Below are 10,382 nucleotides of genomic sequence, written 5' to 3' on the forward strand. Positions count from 1 at the left end.
TGCCTGACAGGAGCTGGGACCAGCAACCCCCTAGAGTCAGGCAAGGGGAATCCTACCCTGACCCCAGGCTCTAGAAAGTCTTGAACACAAACACACAAGTGAATTTATAAAACACATATGAACATCCGGGTCCAGCACTACCTGTAACCTGTAAAGAGGAATCTCATAACTAACACCCCTCTGGTCCCAGAGAAGTGCTTCTCCCCACAGCCTGCCCCATCCTGACCCAGGGGGACTGGACCCAAATGCCATAAGGGTCTGGGGGGGGGTGCCCTTGTTGACAATAGAAGACTGTCTTTGCATGGGCCTGCGTGAAGGAAACAGGCAGAGGAGGTACAGAAGTAACAGAAAAGACAAATTTATTAACCTGTTAAATCTTTCCCTCAGATAACTGGAATGCAATAGAGTTTTGCAAAACAAATAATTGTCTCCTAGTTGTGTCAAACATCACTTTTTCTTCTCTTCATGTTCCAATTCATGGTTCCAGAGATACTCACATATTAGAATGCTATGCATAACAGTTGCACATGGCACTGCAGAACTTTAAACAATTCTTATTACATATCTACATACATGCATATATATGTATATATACATTATATATGCATACGGGTTTGACATACCTATCATACATGAAGCAAGCTACCAGTGTTGCTTTAAAAAGTGATTAAGATCGAATGATCTAAGTGATAACAATTTGCATCATGAAATTAAAGCATTTAGTAATATTTTCTGTAATAATAACTTCTGATGTGTGACCACACTGCAACACACTAAATATGTTGTATAAAATGCATGACATTTCCAAATTTAAGCATTGCTTCTAAGAGGTATATTGACAATTCCAGTTGCTGCCTTAATAAAGAGAGAAGTTGCTCCAAATGAAATGAAAGTTAATAAAACAAAACCACATCAGAACTACAATGATTCAGGAAAGGTTGTTTAATTTGGCATTACCGTCCATAGAAAACAAATTATGATAGTGGTTATAACAATATATTTAGTGATTCTACTGAGAAAGATAAGAAAAAGAAGCTTTACCAAACAAATATGTAATAATTTAAGAATTCCATCTGTCTTAATTTAAGACTCCTGCAAATATCACCAGCTCTTTAACAAAACATCCAGGCTCATGCAATAATTAAATACAGGTGTCTTTGTGTTGCTAACTTTCATTGGTATATGTCGTGTCCTGCATGACAAGAGCTGTGGGAAGCGAGAAGGGCGGCGCAGGGTTAAGAAAGACAGTAGCCAAAAATAGAGTGCAAGCGGGGCCAAGGGACTCAAGCCTCAAAGACTGAGCTCCCAATTGGGCCAACACATAGCTTTTATTGGTTAACAAATGAGGAAGAAAATCTTGTTAATCTCAAGATCTGTGAATTATGTGCCTGCTGGCTGTCTTTCAGAAAGTCCCCATTATGCTCCAACACAGACTGTGCCTTCACACACGCATAACTCCATGTGATCCATTAAAGGGGAGGGACCGATATTATTCCATCAGGTCTCAGTTTGCTGAGACATCCCCTCAAGGGAGCTTTATCGATATCTTTCCATCCAGCTGCTGAGCCACTCCCTTGTGAAATCCTGGGAAGAGCCGGGGGAACAAATGGTTTGGCAGCTGTAAGGCAACAGGTATAAAAACATATATTTCTCAATTTTGTATTAGGAAGGCATGCTCCTCGGGGCAGAGAGACAGAGCATCTCTTATTTAGCAGATATTATTGAGCTTGATCGATAACTTAAATATTTTGACATAAAGCATGTGGGCCTCTGGCCGTGCTCGGGCCGTGGTCCCACAACTGGAAAGGACAAGCCCACCATCCACAAGGAAGGTGGCCAGTCCAGTGAACCTGACCATAACCCTGCCAGGCAGCCCAGGCAGGGGGCCAGGAGACAACCCCTCGGGACCCAATGTCTTCCCTCCCTCAGATCAGGACCCCACCACTGCTCCCTTGTCTGAGCACAATAAGACCTCAGCCCATTAGCCCTTGGGTGTGTGTGTGGGGGGGGTGGTGGGGGCAAAGGGGTACATCTCAGCCAGCAATGTCATCCTAGGTCCAACAGTAGGTAGGACATGCCCTGTTTTGCTGCAGGAAGCAGAGCTCTGTTAATGCCTCGGTGATTTTGGTATCTTCTCCACTCTTAGAAACAAAATTCACCAATTTGCACTGAGGCGTTGATTTGTGCTTGTACCAAATAATTAGTTATCTGCAGAGATTACAGTTTAATAAAGGCCCAGGACAGATTATGTACTAGGGACGAAGACTGCAGGTGTGCTGACCCCAGTTTTCAGATCCCAGCCCTGGACTTCTCACTCGTCTCTGCAAATACAAACTATCTCCCTTCTCTCTGGGGTCCCATTCATCGTGACAGGTTTATGCTGTCTGCCGGTCAGTGTTAACGGTTTCCATCACAACTTCTGTGTATCCCTCAGTGAACCACTCTAGAGCCATTGACCCATTTTTGTGAACTGGGAACATAGTGAAGCCCAACTGTAACACAGTAGACTTGGGAGGTGGAGATAGGGTGATGAATCTACCAGCCAAGGAACGAGGGTATTGGAGCCACCTGAAGATGGAAGAGGTGAGAAAGGATCCTCCCTTAGAGCCCTCTGGAAAGCACGACTCAGCTGACACCCTTGCTTTTGGACTTTCAGCATCCAGAACTGTGAGAGAATACGTTTCTGTTGTTTTGAAACAAAAACAAATAAATACCATAGATCAGTGACATGAAATGACATGAAATTCTGTGGCCTGAGATGAACTGCAACCTATGCTCAGAAGCTTGGTTGAGATATTTGCCAATTCAGGCACTGTTAGCACATGCTCAGTCTTTCACAGTGGAAGCTACTAAAAACATATTTAAACAAAAGAAAGAAAGAAGGGAAGAGAGAAAAGAAAAAGGAGGATTTATGTATCAATCATAATTCATCTTAAATTTGAATTCTGTGAAATGCACATAAACAAAATCATTTCATGGCTTTTTCTTCTACTTTTGCCAAGCTACCTGAGGACCAGTTGGGGGACCCCACAGACAGGGGTGTGCTGGAGCTGATTATTAAGTGTTGGGGAATGTTGTGAGCCTGTTGTTAAACACAGCCATTATTAAAAATTAAATATGTACACAACAATGTGAATGTACTTAATGCCAGTGAACTGTAGCTTAAATGTAATTAAAATGGCAAATTTTATATTATGTATATTTTATAATAAAAAATTGTAATCAAGAAACAATAATATAAACTTACAAAGAAATAAATTATATAAAAAAATGAAGGAAGCTCATCCCTCCGTTCTTATTTTACCGTGTTTTAGTATTATCTCTGCTCTTGAGGTTATTTACGCTGTTGTATCTGCATGGTGGGAATACTATGTAAAAACTACGCACATTTCTTCCCAACTCCACGTGCAGTGACTTCACACTGGTACAAGTCAACTCGAGCTGCTATAACAGAATACCACAGACTGGGTGGCTTAAACAACAGAAACCTACTTCTCACAGTTCTGGAGGATGGGAAGCCCAAGATCAAGGTGCTGGCAGGATAGATTTCATTCTGAGGCCTCTTCCCTTGGCTTGTAGGTGGCCACCATCTTGCAATGTGTTCACATGGCCTTTCCTGACATGGAGAAAGAGTGACTGCAGCGCTCTGGTGTCACATCGTATTAGGACATGAATCCTATTGGATCAGAGTCCCTCTCCCCATGGCCTCATTTAACCATAATTATTTTCTTAGGGACCCCATCTCCAAATACAGCCACACTTTCAACATATAAATTTCCAGAGCGGGGGACACAAACATTCAATCCATACGGAACTTAGATCAGTTTTGTGGGAGTTTTGCCACACCATGGAAACTGGCAAATGCTACAAATCAGGGCTTCTTTTCTGGAGAGCTGTTTATTGAACAACTACCAGCACACTGCTGCCCTGAGGGGAAGGGCAGACCATGATCTGTTCCATTCTCTGTGAGTATCATTCTCTTTTCCCAGCCTGGTTGCTCAGCAAGGTCAGGGGTCAGCCTTTGCTTCCCTGTTCTCAGCCTTTGCTTCCCCTCTGCTCTCATCTCTTAGAAGTTCATTTGGCGTTTGTCAGATTGACCAGGAGCTGAAATGTAGCCTAGTAGCATGAGAAGGTGGCTGACATGTGAGGAAATCTCAGTCACATGACAAATGAAAGTTGTAAATACGACAGAAGCAGAAGTTACAGATGGCAGGCTCTGGAGTCAGACTGCTGGGGCAAATGACTTCCATTTCCTGAGCCTCAGTTTTCTCATCTGTAAAGTGGGGATAGACCCCCTTAGAGGGGTCTGAAGACAGAAGGAGGTAACACAGAAAACACTGCCCACTACCTGGAAAGCTACATGGATCATCACACCTGATACTCATCCTTTAAAGAACTCTCCATTCTTTCCACACACATTGGTCAGCACTCACTGCGTCACACACTATGCTGTATGACAAGGACCCAAAGCTCTATGAACCAGGGCCCCAGTCAGTCCTCAGACATCTCCCTGTGTAGCAGGAGGACAACACAGAAAGGGGAACCGTTGGTTGCTATATGGCCCAGAGGACTATTGCCACTGATGGGGAAGTGGTCAGGAGCATGTGCTCTGGGCCCAGACGCAAGACATTAACTGGCAATGTGATTCACTCAAGGCTCATAATCTCACATGGGAAATCAATTTCCTCTTGTGTAAAATGAGGACCCTAACAGGCCCTGCCCACTTCCTGGGGTGGTTGGGAGAGTTCCGTGCTATTTTAAAATATACCCTGGATTAGTTTCAATCAAGTAAGACACACAGACACAGAAATGACTGTTATGAAGGAAGACATTTATAGTCATAAATCCCTGAAAATAGGAGGCACAGCACGTCACACAGGGCCACGCGGAGAGTCAGGAGGCAGAGGGAGCCAGAGGAAAACATAGGCAGCAGCCTTTGTTGTAGTTTCTGTGCGAAAGGCAAAGCAAGGTAGGGTGAACAGATTAGGACCGCTGGTTTGGGTAATTGCTGCAGTCTCTGGGAATTAGGGGCTGTCCCTAGTTGTCTGGTACCTGGCCCTGGGTGGTAGGGCAGGGGAATATTGCAGCCTGGAGCACAAGAGCCATATAGAGAAGGTGGTTCGGGCTGTGGGCTCTGGACTGGTTGGTTTACATATGAAAGACGTGCTCCTGGGCTTGTCTATTGCTATGGTTAAGAATTGGGTAGCCCTGGCTAGTGACACCCCAGATGTCAGAGTGTCATGCGGGATGTCATGCAGGGTCTCTGGTCCCACTCCCCACATAAGAATGCAGGACATGGTGAGGCCAAAAAGGAACACCCACAGAGCCATAGGTAGGGGAGTCATACCACTATAGTCTCGCTGGTGGCTGGGTTGGAGACACATGATCCGCAACCCGCCATCCACTTGTCTCTGCCAACCAACCTCACTTGCTAGCTGCAATCTGCCTCTCTGCAATGCGTAATCCACACTCCACCACACCACCACGCCACTATACCACCTTGCTAGCTTAGCCACGGCAGTTATATCAGTGGCTAATGGTTAACTGGTAACAGCCGATGGCCAACTAGTCACAGCTGATGACCATCTACTACCTGAGCCAGCACCTTTCTATGTGAGACCGAGAGCCTGGAAACTGCTCTCTAGGGCTCTGTCCCCACACAGAGCATCAAGAATGCAGCAAATAAGAAAACATCCTGAATACAATTGCAAAGCACCCAGCACCCAGTAAGTGTGAGATAACATCCCCACCTCTTTCAGCACTAACTTTGTGGGGCCTGAGCCTCCCTCCCTCTACTTGTTTCACATGGTCAGTTTTCCCTTTTCAGCTGGACTCTAATTCCTGGAGGACTCATTGTAGGCCTGAGCCCAACCAGGGGCAGGACCAAGCCTCCCTGGTCCCCTTCCCCAGATGGAAAACAGGAGGAAGTAAAGAGAGTGCTGATGTCAGCAGAGGCGCACTGACAGTTCATGAGGAAGGGCAGGGACCACGAGCTTGCCCCTCACCTCTCCTCCTTCCCTGGCCTTCAGAGAAGATTTGTCACCTGCCCATGGCCTGACAGGACTGCCTCACCTCAGGGGCCTCACTCACATCCCTCCTGCCTTTGTTTCCACAGACCTTGATGAGTGGCAGCTGAATGAAGCGCCAGTGAACAACCCTCTCCAGGAAGGGCTGTGGGAGGAGAGGGGAAAGGAGAAAGGCTAAACTGTGGGGGGGTTGAGGGCAACCATTATGTTACGTACCCAGCTCCCAAGGCAGGCAGACCTGAACGTGGTCCAAACTCCAGACCTGGCCAGTGGAGGAAACCGGAGTCAGTGAGGTGACCTCTCTGAGCCTCTGTTTCTTTCTCTGTCAGGTGGGAATAAAATTTCTTTACCTCACAGAATACTGTGAAACATAAAGGTAACACAAGGCAGGTCCTCAGAGTCAGTTTCCTTGCCTTAGAGCAGTGGTTTTTGAACTTCAGCAGGTCAGGTGTGGCCTGAGAATGAACATTTCTCACAAGTTCCCAGGTGACGCTGACGCTGCTGGTGAACACTGTGATACCTGTACTTGGTATGACTCGGTCATCTAGTAGGTGTGTGTTTAACTTTTTAAGGAATGACCAAAGTAGTTGTACCGTTTCACGTTCCCACCCCTGGTATGTGAGAGCTCCAGTTGCTCCACATCCTTGCCAACCATCCTTGCCAACGGGTAGTATGGTCAGTCCTTTAATTTTAGCCATTCAATAGGTGTGTAATGATATCTCAGTGTGGTTGTCATTTGCATTTCCCTAATAACCAGTGATGCCACACATGTACTCGTGTGTTTATTAGTTACCTGTGTATCTTCTTTGACAAAGTATTCAAATCTTTAGCTCATTTTTTAAATTGGGATTTTGTTTTATCAAATTTTCAGTCATCTGTATATTCTGGATACAAGTCCTTTGTCAATTATGTGATTTGCAAATATTGTCTCCCAATATCTAGCTGGTCTTTTCATTTTCTTGATAATATCTTTTGAAGAACAGAAGTTGTTAATTTTGATGAACTCTTATTTATCAATATTTTCTCTTATGGACAATGCTTTTGGTGTTGAATCTAAGAAATCTTTGCCTAACCCAAGGCCAGAAAGATTTTATCCTATTTTTTTTATTGAGTTATATAATTTTAAGACTGACATTTAGACTGATGATTCATTTTGAGTTTATTTTTTATGTAGTGCACTTTTTAAACATATTAATGTTCAATTGTTCCAGTGCCATTTGTCTAAAAGACTATCCTTTCACCACTGAGTTGCTTTTGCATCTCTGGTGGAAATTAATTGACCATATGTATGTGTGTCTATTTTTGTACTCTGTTCTGTTTCATTGATCTATTTGTCTATCTTGATACCAATGCCTTTTCATCACAGTAACTTTATAATAGGTTTTGATGTTGGGTAGTATAAATCCTCCAACTTTGTTCTTCAAAGCTTTTTAGGCTATTTTGGGTACTTTGAATTGCTATAGGAATGTTAGAATTGGCTTGTCAATTTCTACAAAAAAAACAAAAGAAAAAAAAACACCTGCTGGGATTTTGATTGAGATTATGTCAAATCTACATATTAATTTAAGGAGAATTGACATCTTAATAGTATTGAGTCCTCTCACGTATGAAATTTCCATTTATTAGTCTTTTTAAATTTCTCAGCATTGTTTTCAGTGTTCAGATATTGCACATCTTCTGTCATATTTCTTCCTAGGTATTTTGTATTTTTGATGCTAGTCTAAATGGTATTGTTTTCGTTTCAATTTCTAATTCTTTGTTGTTAGTATATAGAAATACAATTAATTTTTGTATATTTATCTTATATCCTGCAATCTTGTTTAATTTACTTATAATTCTAGTGTAAATTCCACTTTGTAAATTCCATTGGATCTTCTGCATAAACAACCAAGTCATCCCTGCGTAAAGGCAGTTTTTACTTCTTCCTTTCCAATCTAGATGACTTTTGTCTCAATTTTTGTACTCACGGGATTTTAATTTATAGCGGTGACTGAGTGACGACTCAGAGAGGCTAATGCCATTGGAAGGTTTTTATTACTTACATTTCCTGAGGGGAGGGGGCAAGCCATGCTATACATGCCCACCTGGGGAAACACAAGCGTCAGTCAGGAGAGGACAAGGGGAAAGTATGACCACAGCCTTTGTTGTGTTTTCTGTAGAAAAAGCAAGGCAGGACAAGGGAAACTGTTTAGGATTGGCTGGTTTGACAAATTCCAGTGGGTTTTGGGCTTTTGGTGCTATTTCTAGTTGTCTGGTACCTGGCCTAGAGTTGATTTAGGACAGGGGAAATGTTGGCTTGGTGTGTGAGAGTTAGATAAAACAAGTAGTTTAGAGTATGGGCCCAGGATTGGTTAGTTTGCATATGAGAGGCATGCTTCCAGGAGAACCCTTAGCTATCTCAGAATTGGCTAGCCATGGGGAGGAGGGGGAGCGGAGGGAGGCAGTCTCTCCCCAGGCAGGAAGGCCACAAATGCTAGAGCATCAAGCATACAGAAAATAAGAAAATATAATTAGTACAATTGGCCCTGTGATGAATGGATGCCAAACAGATAAGTTCAGAATGTAAGAAAATACAGTCAGAACGTTTTTATTTATTTTTCTTTCCTATTGCATGGGCTAGCACCTCCAACACAAGGTAGTGAGAACAAATATCTATGCGTTATTCCTGATCTTGGAAGGGAAGCAGGAGAAGGGTGACCTCCCATGGAGAGGCAAGGGGATGAGACAGTTTTGGGCATGGCCAATGAGGAGGGGAGAATGGAACCTTGGAAGAACTTGGGAAAGGTCTAAGGCAGTGTCTTAAAATGTGGTTCATGGATCATACCCCTCACTCTGTCCTGCTCCTGTTCACACTGCTTCTGACCTCTCCCCCATAGCCACCTGCTGGGTTAAAGAGCTTAATCTAAGCTCTTAGCATCACAAACACCAGGCCCTCTTCCTCCCAATAGCCCCTTCTGTGAGTGCAGTCACAACTGAAGGCTGATTCCCAGGCCCTGTCATTCTTGTTGGGGGAAGAAAGAATGAACAAACCAGGTGAACATGTTGCAAAAAACAGCGTGGACCGAGAGACACAAGCGGCACCCAGAGGGCAAGGAGAACTCAGCATTATTACACTAGTGGGCCCAGTGGGATATTTCCCAAAGAACTGAGCACTGACTGGGGTCAGGGGCTTTACTTTTATATGCTTAGGCCTCCGGGTTGAAGGGGGGAGGTCTGGTCAGGGTGCCAGGGAGGTCCGTCCCTAGCAGCTGTGATCCTTCAACTTTGTTTTGACAGGGAGGCCTCTAACTATGGCACCCGCGGGAGACAGCTCTGATAAGGAGGAAGGGAGACAGGAGACATCTCCGATAAGGTATGGGAGGAGGAGGGGGCAGAGCTCTTACGGGGAGTTTGCCGGGGACATCTCCAATAAGGGGGAGATTGAGCTCTTAGGGGGGCCTGCAGGAAAAACCGTCCCAACAATCACACGTCATCTCTGAGCAGAAATCATGCCTCACAATTTCTAGCCTCATGGGGATCAAGCTTGGTCCAGGGGTCTGAATGTGATGAGAAATGTGCAACTTGCATCTAGGGAGACCAGACATGGGAGCAGTTGGGCCCGAGGCACCTGGACAGCAGGTTCTCTGTGAAGATTGCCCAGAGCCTGTTTAAATGGTCTGTGCTGCCCAATGGAATGGGCAGTGATGACCCCTGGTGGGGTCCAGCGCCCTCCCCTGGCAGCCTGGAAAAGAAGAGACTATCCAGCCAGGTCCCACAGTTACTGGGGCACGGCAGGCATAGAACCCAGGACTCACCCCTCAGGCAGGCCACCCTTTGGGGTCCTATGCGAAGCCACTGGGTCCCTTGTCCTCTCTTCTGTCCACATTTCCAGCTCTTACCAATTGACTCAAGCATCTTTCACAGCCCAGAGGACTGCATGACATCAAGGCTCTGTGACTCAGTTTCCTCAAGGGTAAATGGAGATAACGACACACCAACTACAGAATGTTGTAAAGCTGAAAACGAGGCCATGCATGTTTATGGCCTGACTCAGATAAGAGGATTCCATGAAAATTTGCAACCTCTCTTCTTGGGCCTGGGAGGAGGAGTAAGAAAAGCAGACACAGGGCGGGGGCTGCCTGGCTGACTGTGGGAAAAGCTTAGAAGAAAACTATTAGGATTGGGAAGGAACTGAGAAAAGGAAAAAGGAAGTCAGCCTGCTGCTTCCACCTCTAGAAGATAAGATCAAGGCCACGTCCTCTGATGAAACCATGTCTCCCACCGCACGGTCTACACAGGCTGATGCCACCTCATCCTGGAGAGGGGTGGGCAGGGCCTCCTATGGAGCCAGCCTGTAGGTCACCAATGGTCCCAGCC

Source organism: Rhinolophus sinicus, linkage group LG03, assembly GCF_036562045.2.
Source record: "Rhinolophus sinicus isolate RSC01 linkage group LG03, ASM3656204v1, whole genome shotgun sequence".
In the NCBI taxonomy this organism is placed as follows: Eukaryota; Metazoa; Chordata; class Mammalia; order Chiroptera; family Rhinolophidae; genus Rhinolophus; species Rhinolophus sinicus.